We start from the raw sequence: 10,707 nt of genomic DNA, 5'->3' as shown, positions 1-10,707 counted from the left end.
TGCATACATTTTGTGTATGGGTGGTCCAGATCAACCCACTACTGTGGCGTAACAAGCACCGTGCTCTACCAGCTGAGCTACGAAGGGGACGTATACCATAGTAACATCTAATAAAATATCTCATAACACTGAAGCACAACTTTGTGAAACCAATACTTGTGTCATTCTCAAAACTTTAACCATGACTGTATATACTGAACAAAAATCTAGAGCGCAACATGCAACAATTTCAACGATTTTCTGGAGTTAAAATCAAATAAAAAATCAGAATTAAATCAAATTGTATTTGTCACATACGCGAATACAACAGGTGTAGTTCACTCCGTAAAATGCTTACTTATGAGTCCTTAACCAACAATGCAGTTCAAGAAATAGAGTTAAGAAAATATTTACCAAATAAACTAGAAGTAAAAAATAATAAATAGTAACACAATAAAATAACAATAACGAGGCTATACAGGGAGTGCAGTACAGAAGTAATGTACAGGTTAGTCAAAGGTAATTTAATACGTGTAGGTAGGAGTAAAGTGACAATCTGATAATAGACGGACGGGTAGCTTAGTGGTTAAGAGCGTTGTGCCAGTAACGAGGTTACTGGTTCTAATCGAGCCGACTAGGTGAAAAATCTGTCAATGTGCCCTTGAGCAAAACCACTTAACCCTAATTGCTCATATAAATCCGCTCTGGATAAGAGCGTCTGCTAAATGTCTGTAATTGTAAATAATAGAAAAACACGACATGGGGCCGTGCATTATCATGCTGAAACATGAGAGTGATGTAGCGGATGAATGGCACACAATGGGCCTCAGGATCTCATCATACCATCTCTGTGCATTCAGGTACCATTGATAAAATGCAATTTTGTCCGTAGTTTATGCCTGCCTATACCATAACCCCATCACCATGGAGCAGTCTCATTCTAGCGATTAACATCAGGTGAAATTAACATTCCAATTATCTGGCAACAGCTCTGGTGGTCGTGTTCCTGCAGTCAGCATGCCAATTACGCTGCCTCAAAACTTGGGACATCTGTACATTGTGTTGTGTGACAAAACTGCACATTTTAAGTGGCCTTTTATTGTCTAGCACAAAGTTGCACCCTATTTAATCAGCTTCTTGATATGCCACACCTGTCAGGTAGATGGATTATACAGCAGGAGAAATGCTCACTAACAGAGATGTAACCAAATTTGTGCACAACATTGAGAGAAATAAACTTTTTGTGCATATATGACAATTTCTGGGATATTTTATTTCAGCTCATGAAACATTTACATTTGAGTCATTTGAACCTCTTATCCAGAGCGACTCCACAGTTGGTACATTCATCTGAAGATAGCTAGGTGGGACAATCACACATCACAGGCATAGAAAGTACTTTTTCCTCAATAGCAGGGCTGTCAGTGAGAGACAGAGCTGGAAGGGTGGGTGGGGGGTCAAGGGCAAGTGCTGGTTAAGTGTATTTAATTATTTATTTATTTTAATTATTATATTTTTTTGGTGGGGTCGAGGTGAGGAGGGGGATTATTTAGATACTGTTTGAAGGAAGGGTTTCAGATGTTTTGGAAGATGGGCAGGACTCTGCCAGCCCTATTCAGGAGAAGCTGGTTCCACTATTGGGGTGCCAGGACAGAAAAACTTGGACTGAGCTTACATTTACATTTACATTTAGTCATTGCTTAACGCTCTTATCCAAAGCGACTTTACAGGAGACTGAGCTGGCCCGGGGAGCTGCCCTCCCATTGGGGTCCAGGACAGAGAAGAGCTTGGACTGGGCTGAGTGGGCCTCATTAGAGGACCAAGGATGCTGCTGTGCTGTGAGATGATGTTAGTCAACCTTTAATACCTCTGACTCATGCTTCCTGCCATGAGCAGAGAGCCTTATAAGACACACAGGGTCATCATTCTGTTGTCTCACTGTGTGTGTTTAACATGGTAAAATAAACTGCTACCCCAACTCGAGGTACAGCCAGAATCATGGCCTAATGAATTGCAGGAGATGTGTGTCAGGTTCAGTACACAGCAAAACCAACCTACATGTGACTTTGACCACATTCATTCTTCTACAGTGGGGAAACAAGTATTTGATACACTGCCGATTTTGCGAGTATTCCTTTACAAAAATCCAGAAAATCACATTGTATTGATTTTTAAGTAATTTAATTTGCATTTTATTGCATGACACCAAATATTTGATCACCTACCAACCATAAGAATTCCGGCTCTCACAACCTGTTAGTTTTCTTTAAGAAGCCCTCCTGTTCTCCCACTCATTACCTGTATTAACTGCACCTGTTTTAGACTTCGTTACCTGTATAAAAACACCTGTCCACACACTCCAATCAAACAGACTCAACCTCTCCACAATGGCCAAGACCAGAGAGATGTTAACATCGGGATAAATTGTAGACCTGCACAAGTCTGCAGGATAGGCCCAGGGACAATAGGCAGGCAGTTTGGTGAGAGGCAACGCTGTTGGCGCAATTATTAGAAAATGGAAGGTGTTCAAGATGACAGTCAATCACCCTCGGTCTGGGGGCTCCATGCAAAGATCTCACCTCGTGGGGCATCAAGCTGATCTTGTAAAGGAAGGTGAGGATCAGCCCAGAGCTACACAGCAGGACCTGGTCAATACCTGAAGAGGCTGGACCACAGTCTCAAAAAACCATTAGTAACACACTACGCTGTCATGGAAAAAAATCCTGCAGCGCCACTTAGGTCCCCCTGCTCAAGCCAGCGCATGTCCAGGCCCGTCTGAAGTTTGCCAATGACCATCTGGATGATACAGAGGAGGAATGGGGAGAAAGGTCATATGTTCTGATAACAAAATGTAGCTTTTGGTCTAAACTCCACTCGCCGTGTTTGGAGAAAGAAGAAGGATAGTACAACCCAAAACACCATCGCACGAAGCATGGAGGTTCAGAACCATCATTCTTTGGGATAGCACCTGCAAAGGGGACAGGGCGGCTGCACCGTTGTGAGGGAGGATAGATGGGGCCATGTATGTCTTGAGATCTTGCCATAGCCTCCTTCCCTCAGTAGGCATATTGAAGATGGTCGTGGCTGGGTCTTCTCCTGACACAGCCAGGGCAACTAGGTGGCTCCGTAGAAGGCATCTCAAAGGTCCTGGGTAGCTATGCAGTCTCCAACCTGAGCAATAGAAAATTCTTTGGAGGGGCTGAAAGTCCGTGTTGCCATACAACCCGAAACCTGAAGGATCTGGAGAAGGTCTGTATGGAGGAGTGGGCCAAAATCCCTGCTGCAGTGTGTGCAAACCTGAGTCAAGACCTACAGAGCTTGATGTGAAGTCTCTGTAATTGCAAACAGTTTCTGTGTATATTAAGTTCTGCTTTTCTGATGCATCAAATACTTATGTCATGCAATAAAATGCAAATTAATTACTTAAAATCATACAATGTGATTTTCTGGGTTTTGTTTTAATTCCGTCTCTCACAGTTGAAGTTACCTATATAAATTTACACCTCTACATGCTTTGTAAGTAGGGGAAAACCTGCAAAATCGGCAGTGTATCAAATGCTTGTTCTCCCCATAGCCTGTATATTTGTTTTCCAATATAGCGCACACAGCACAAATGCATGCTGCACAAACTGCCATTTTCTCTGTGACCACTATTCTGTTCAACAACCATAACCGGTCCTGGGTCCTGGTCCTGGGTCCTGGGTCCTTGGTGCTGGGTCCTGGGTCCTGGTGCTGGGTCCTGGGTCTAGGTCCTGAGTCCTGGGTCCTGGGTCCTGGGTCCTGGTCCTCGTTGCTGGGTCCTGGGTCCTGGGTGCTGGGTGCTGGGTGCTGGGTCCTGGAGTCCTGGGTCTGGAGTCCTGGGTCCTGGGTCCTGGGTGCTGGAGTCCCTGGGTCCTGGGTCCTGGGTCCTGGAGTGCTGGGTCCTGGGTCCCTCTCCTGGTCCTGGGTCCTGGGTGCTGGGTCCCTGGGTCCTGGGTGCTGGGTCCTGGGTCCTGGGTCCCATGGGTCCTGGGTCCCTGGGTCCTGAGTCCTGGGTCCTGGGTCCTGGGTCACAGGTGCTGGGTCCTGGGTCCTGGGTCCTGGGTGCTGGGTGCTGGAGTGCTGGGTCCTGGGTCCTGGGTCCTGGGTCCTGGGTCCTGGGTCCTGGGTCTGGGTGCTGGGTCCTGGGTCCTGGGTGCTGGGTCCTGGGTCCTGGGTCCTGGGTCCTGGGTCCTGGGTGCTGGGTCCTGGGTCCCTGGTCCTGGGTCCTGGGTGCTGGGTGCTGGGTGCTGGGTGCTGGGTGCTGGTGCTGGGTCCTGAGTCCCTAGGTCCTAGTCTTCCTGTCCCTGAGTCCCTAGGTGCTGGAGTCCTGGGTCCTGTCCTGTCCCTGGGTCCTGGTCCTGGAGTCCTGGGTCCTAGTCCTTATGCTGGGTGCTCGTGGATCAGAGAGTATAATGCAGAACTTCCATCTTGTATTTTTGAGACGCGGGCTTTTTCTACCTGTCCAATCACATATCCTCCCTAGGGGCTGTTTTCTATGACAGCAGGGTCATTCATCTATTGATGAATTTCTAATTAGCTCAAATTATCTCGCACCCCCTATTACTAGCCTGTTCCAAACCTCTCTTTCGATCTCTGAAATCAGGATTGAAAGCTGCCTCGATCATCCCCTCTTCAGTCCTCTCCTTTCAGCCTACCTATATCCATCCTCCCTCTTCCAAGTATTTGATCCACGTTAACAACGATCCCCCCATTAAATCCCCCGTCCTTCTCTGCTATATAATCCGGTTTCCGAGCTGGTCATTCACCTCAGCACCTCAAGGTCCTAAACATTTATAACTGATCATACTAACAATACTGTGCACTCTTCATTACTGCGACGCTTTACGACTCTATCAACCACCGCATTCTTATTGGCAGACTAAATAGCCTTGGTTCCTCAAATTGACTACCTCGCCTGGTTCATAACTACTTCTCAGATAGAGTTCAATGTGTCCAATCAAGGAGCCTGTTGTCTGACCTCTGGCAGTCTCTATGGGAGTGCCTCAGAGTTCCAATTCTCGGGCCACTTTTCTATATATCGATGTCGCTCTTGCTGTTGGTAGCGCTCATCCCCTCTTTGGGCAACACCATTTGTATACTCCCATCTGTCTTCATTGACACTGTTTAACAAACTCCAAACCGAGCTTCAATGCCCTTTCACCACCTCCTTCAGCCAGCCTCCAACTGCTCTTAAACCCACTAGCAAAACTAAATCATCTCCATCGCTCTTCACCCACCCACCCAACTAGAATCACTACTCTACGGCGGGTCTGACCTAAGATATGTGGACAACTACAAATACCTAGAGTGTCTGGTTAACTTAACTCTCCCTCTCGTCCCGCCCAAGCATTCTCAAGTAAGATTAATCTCCTATTATCCTCCTTCACTCTTGCAACCAAACATACCTATAAATACAACCACTATCCTCGATCCTTGAAACTTTGTCGATATCATTACAAAATATTCCACACTCTACTCAGCCAATTGGATGTAGTCTATCCCCCCTTCTCGTTTTTCACCAAAACCTCTTATTTTCCTATTCTCTACTTTCAAACATTAGGATCTGTCATTTTTTATCATATACACACACTTCATACGAATCTAAAACAAATTCCAGAAAATCCTTATATTTTTAATAATTAATTTGCATTTCATTGCATACATAGAATATTTGATACCATCAAAACAAATTATATTTATGTTCAACTTTGTTTACATTCAGAATCCTTACGTTTCCTGTAGGTCTTGACCAAGTTACACACACTTGCAGCAGGGGATTTTAGCCCACTCCTCCTTACAACTTCTCCATCTGGGGCTGTCGCTGGCAATACTTCCTCTCCAAATATCTAAATCCCCTTAATCCAATCTTCTTATGACCCTCTTAGTTACACTGTAAATGGAAAACCTGCAAAATCGGCAGTGTATCATACTTATTCTCCCCCTGTACTACATTTACATTTTTGTCATTTAGCAGCGCTCTTATCATTATTATTTTTTCCTACCCCCTTGATCAACCCACAACCCTAAAACACTTCCAAACCCTCATGCTCTATCAACTGAGCTACACATCCCTGCCCCATTCCCTCCCCTGCACCTGGTCGACGTTTCCTGGGCCAATTCTCCCACCTTCGGGTCTCCCTCACCCGACAGAGCCTGAATTCAAACCAGGATCTCCTAGTAGCACAGCTAGCACTGCGATCAGTATAACCTTTGCGCCACTCAATACTACCCCCTTTGTAACCTATACGCTCTCTTGTTACTGCCACCTCACTACATATTCGTGCCAAACCACTGGCTCCAGGTCATCTATAAATCACTGCTAGCAAATCCCCCATCTTATCTTAGCTCCCAGTCTCGCATAGTCAACACCCACCCGTGGTCTGCGCGGCTCCAGCAGGCATATCTCACTGTCATCCCCAAACAACCACCATCATAGCACGCCATTCCTTCAGTTCTCTGCCTACCCAATAGCCAACAAATTTACAAAAATCTCTGAAGCTAAACTCTTATCTCCCTCACTAACTTCACGCATCAGTTGTCAGAGCACCTTACCTCCTGCACCTACACAGCCCATCTGAGAGTATAGCCCACCCAACTACCTCATCCCTATATTGTTATTTATTCATTCTATCTCTATTTGCCTCATCTTTTCACTCTATCATTCCATTTAACCTAAATTATAATTACTTCCACTACTACCTATTTATTTCCTTACCTCCATATTTTATACTTCTTTACACACCTGCTTATATATTTTACTGTTTATTTTTCATTTATTTTTCCCTTTCTCTGTTGTTTTGTTTTTATCCACTCTTTACTTTATCTTCACTTTTAACTTGTTCTCTCGCTTACCTGGTTAAATAAAGGTTAAATAAAAAACTAAAAATGAGTTAAAGAGTACAAATAGTTTTCCTCTGAGATCTGTAGAAAAAGATCAATGTCAATCAACCTCGAAGATTGAGATTACCACTCATAATGATACAATAATCTCAGATTATCATCCCCGATAATCCCACAATAATCACACTCTCATTATGAAGAACAGTGGGTTATCTGAATTAAATCATGTCAGTCTATAATTTGCGTCATGCACTAAATATGAACCTGCGTATAAAGATTATCTGATATTATCCCTAAAGGAGTTATACCTCGTAGCACTTCATCTTCATGGGCCTAATCTGTAACAAAAGGTAATTTGTGTTATAATGAGTTTGATTTATCCATATTGATTTTAAATCTTCTCACATAGGCATCAATCTTATCTTGCCTCCTTATCTTACTCTTATCCTACCTACGTGTAGCCTTGCTCTGGCTCCCCGCTCAGCTCTAAATGTATTCATTATGTCTTGCAACGAAACAGTTTACCGTTTAAAAACAAAACAAGAACAAACGGAACTAAACGGCACCTACCTGAATTTGTCCAATAGAACTCTCGTTTTCGTTTGCAAAATTTTACATTGAATACGCTTTCTGTTTGCAAAACGTTTAGCAACAGACAAACACCCCCACACAATTGGCTAATGAATACACCTATGACTTACTGTCCACTAGCATACCGCAGTCAGTGGAACCACCTTTGTACACATTATATCGCCGAAGGCACTTTTTCTCGCTTTTCGCAGTTACAAGGACTTCAGAAAGTCTCACTGTGTTGCACAACGTTATTACGCGTACTTTTCAGATTTCCCTTCTTTCTGCTCAGTGTAAAAGTGTAGGCAGCTAATTTTCCACTAATGGCACAGTTTCTACCTCCAGTTGCTTCCCCACCAGATCGGGCGCTGGAGTTGGTCCGAGGACAGGCCTTCGATATCGGCTCGCTCCTAATCTCTCTATATCGGCGAGCCTCTTGAATGTGTTAAAAAATATTCCCAAAGTCCATGACGCAGCATTTTACCACTCATGCTTCATTTCGTCTAAAAAAACATTTGGTTCTTTGTAACTTCATGCCTAGAATTACCCCCGCCCTCATATCTTTACTTACATTTAACTTAATTCCTTTTTATCCTTAGTTGCCTGTATTGATAGCGCCTTCTAATCAGTGACGCACCTACTACATAGTGGCTATTATTATCTCAGGTCAGCCATAGATTTTCCTCAACCATACATTTCATTACAAAAACACCCATAACTCAGTGTTTGTTAAATTATTCATCAATTTATATTGTCCATCCTTACATTTATTTAGCTTTTAATTAAGCCAACATGTCTGGGAGGTATCCATCGAGGATTTATCTAAATAACCACGATTAAGTGCTAGCCAACTCCTCTTTCGAAAATAAAACTCCCAACACGCCTACATACTTCTTTTAAACCTCAGACTCAAATGTCCTAATCTGTGTCAATGACTAATTTCAAACTGAAGTCTTAAAGTCTAAACATTGTTTCAGAGTTACTGTTAGGCTGGTTTCAGTATCTTCCTTCAGACTTCACTTTAGTTTTGTCTTAACATCACTGTATGAGAATCTCTTGTTACTCTAAAGCCAATTCTATATCCCTGTGGAGGAGGCTCATTTATTGTGACTATTGCAACCAAATTGAAGCTCATTACCTTCATCTTCTACCGATAGGTTTAATAGTAGTTGGCATCTCTAATGTTAATGCATGTTCACCGCCACCAGGCTGGACTTATTGAAAAATAAACTAAAACCCATTGCAGGAGCGGAAAACAAATCATACAAAATACCGTTAACTAAAAAACCCATCAATAAAACATCCCTCAAATACATCCCTCGATGGCGATACTTCCCCGGCATTTCTTGCTGACCTCAGCTGTAAATCACAAACCCATTCAAATTTCCAATTTTCTTAACTTCTCTCTTTACAGTTTATGACCATTACAATAAATAATACAAAGTCCAGCATTTTAACATATATCGCATTTCCACGATCCCTGGGTTGATACGGAAACCTCCCAGTGGTCCTGGTGTCCCTACCGTTGTCTTCGCACCCCTCGTTCCTTCCATCTTCTCCCGCACTCCAGATAGGAGACAGGCTACCTCCCCCACCCTTACCACCCTCATTCTCTCCCTTCCCACCCCTAACCACACTCCTTACCCTTCCCTCCCTCATTCTCCTTCACCCCTACCAGAGCACTCCTTCCCCCTTCCACCTCATTTCTCCTTCACCCCTAACGGGGCACTCCTTACCCTTCCCACCTCATTCTCTCTACTTTCCCTAACAGGGCACTCCTTACCCTTCCCACCTCATTCCTCCCTTCCACCCCTAACGGCACTCCTTACCCTCACCAACTCATTCTCCTTCACCCTAACAGGGCCTCCTTTCCCTTCCTACCTCATTCTCCTTCCACCTAACAGAGCCTCCTTCCTACCACCTCTTTCCTCCTTCCACCCTAACAGGGCACTCCCTCACCCTTACCACCTCATTCCTCCTTCACCCCTAACAGGACGCTCCTTACCCTTACCATCCTCATTCTCCTTCACCCCTAACAGGGCCCTCCTTACCCCTTCCCACCTCATTCTCCCTTCACCCTAACAGCACTCCTTCCCTTACCCACCTCTTCTCCTTCACCCTAACAGGGCCTCACCTTACCCTTCCCACCTCATTCTCTCTTCACCCTACAGCCTCCTTACCCTTACCACCTCATTCTCCTTCACCCCTAACAGCTCCTTCCCTTACCACCCTCATTCTCCTTCACCCTAACAGGAGCACTCCTTACCCTTACCACCTCATTCTCCTTCACCCTAACAGGGCACTCCTTACCCTTACCACCTCATTCTCTTCACACCTAACAGGGCACTCCTTACCCTTACCACCTCATTCTCCTTCACCCTAACAGGGCACTCCTTACCCTTAGCCCACCTCATTCTCCTTCACCCTAACAGGGCACTCCTTACCCTTGCCACCTCATTCTCCTTCACCCTAACAGGGCACTCCTTACCAAACCCACCTCTTTTCTCCCTTCCCTAACAGGGCACTCCCTTACCCTTCCCACCTCATTCTCCTTCGCCCCTAACAGGCACTCCTTACCCCCACCTCATTCTCCTTCACCCCTAACAGGGCACTTTCACCTTGCCACATTCTCCACCAACAGGCACTCCTTACCCTTCGCCACCTCATTCTCCTTCACCCTAACAGGGCACTCCTTACCCTTGCCACCTCACATTCCTCCTTCACCCTAACAGGGGCACTCCTTACCCTTGCCACCTCATTTCCCCTTCACCCTAACAGGGCACTCCTTCACCCTTGCCACCTCATTCTCCTTCACCCTAACAGGGCACTCCTTACCCTTGCCACCTCATTCCTCCTTCACCCCTAACAGGGCACCCCTTACCCCTTGCCATCTCATTCTCCCTTCACCCTAACAGGGCACTCCTTACCCTTCCCCACCTCATTCTCCTTCACCCTAACAGGGCATCACTTACCCACCCGCCACCTCATTACTCCTTCACCCTAACAGGGCCTCCTTACCCTTCTCATTCTCCTTCACCCTAACAGGACACTCCCTTGCCCTTGCCACCTCATTCTCCTTCACCCTAACAGGGCACTCCCCTTACCCTTGCCACCTCATTCTCCTTCACCCTAACAGGGCACTCCTTACCCTTGCCACCTCATTCTCCCTTCACCCTAACAGGGCACTCCTTACCCCTTGCCACCTCATTCTCCTTCACCCCTAACAGGGGCACTCCTTACCCACCTCATTCTCCTTCCACCCCTAACAGACACTCCTTACCCTTGCCACCTCATTCC

General features: G+C 45.4%; 1 long non-coding RNA gene across 1 annotated transcript; it reads right to left on the bottom strand.

Moving 5' to 3' along the window:
• Positions 1 to 9,801: 9,801 nt before the first annotated feature.
• Positions 9,802 to 10,488, bottom strand: LOC123490370. Its single transcript, XR_006660924.1, has 3 exons — positions 10,478 to 10,488; positions 10,073 to 10,116; positions 9,802 to 9,863 (listed from the first exon to the last, which is right to left on the bottom strand). It is a non-coding gene; the product is annotated as an uncharacterized LOC123490370 (long non-coding RNA).
• Positions 10,489 to 10,707: the final 219 nt, after the last annotated feature.

This window comes from Coregonus clupeaformis, unplaced genomic scaffold, assembly GCF_020615455.1.
Source record: "Coregonus clupeaformis isolate EN_2021a unplaced genomic scaffold, ASM2061545v1 scaf3765, whole genome shotgun sequence".
In the NCBI taxonomy this organism is placed as follows: domain Eukaryota; kingdom Metazoa; phylum Chordata; class Actinopteri; order Salmoniformes; family Salmonidae; genus Coregonus; species Coregonus clupeaformis.
Note: the sequence above shows the minus strand (reverse complement) of the source record. Positions and strands in the feature narration are given on the sequence as shown.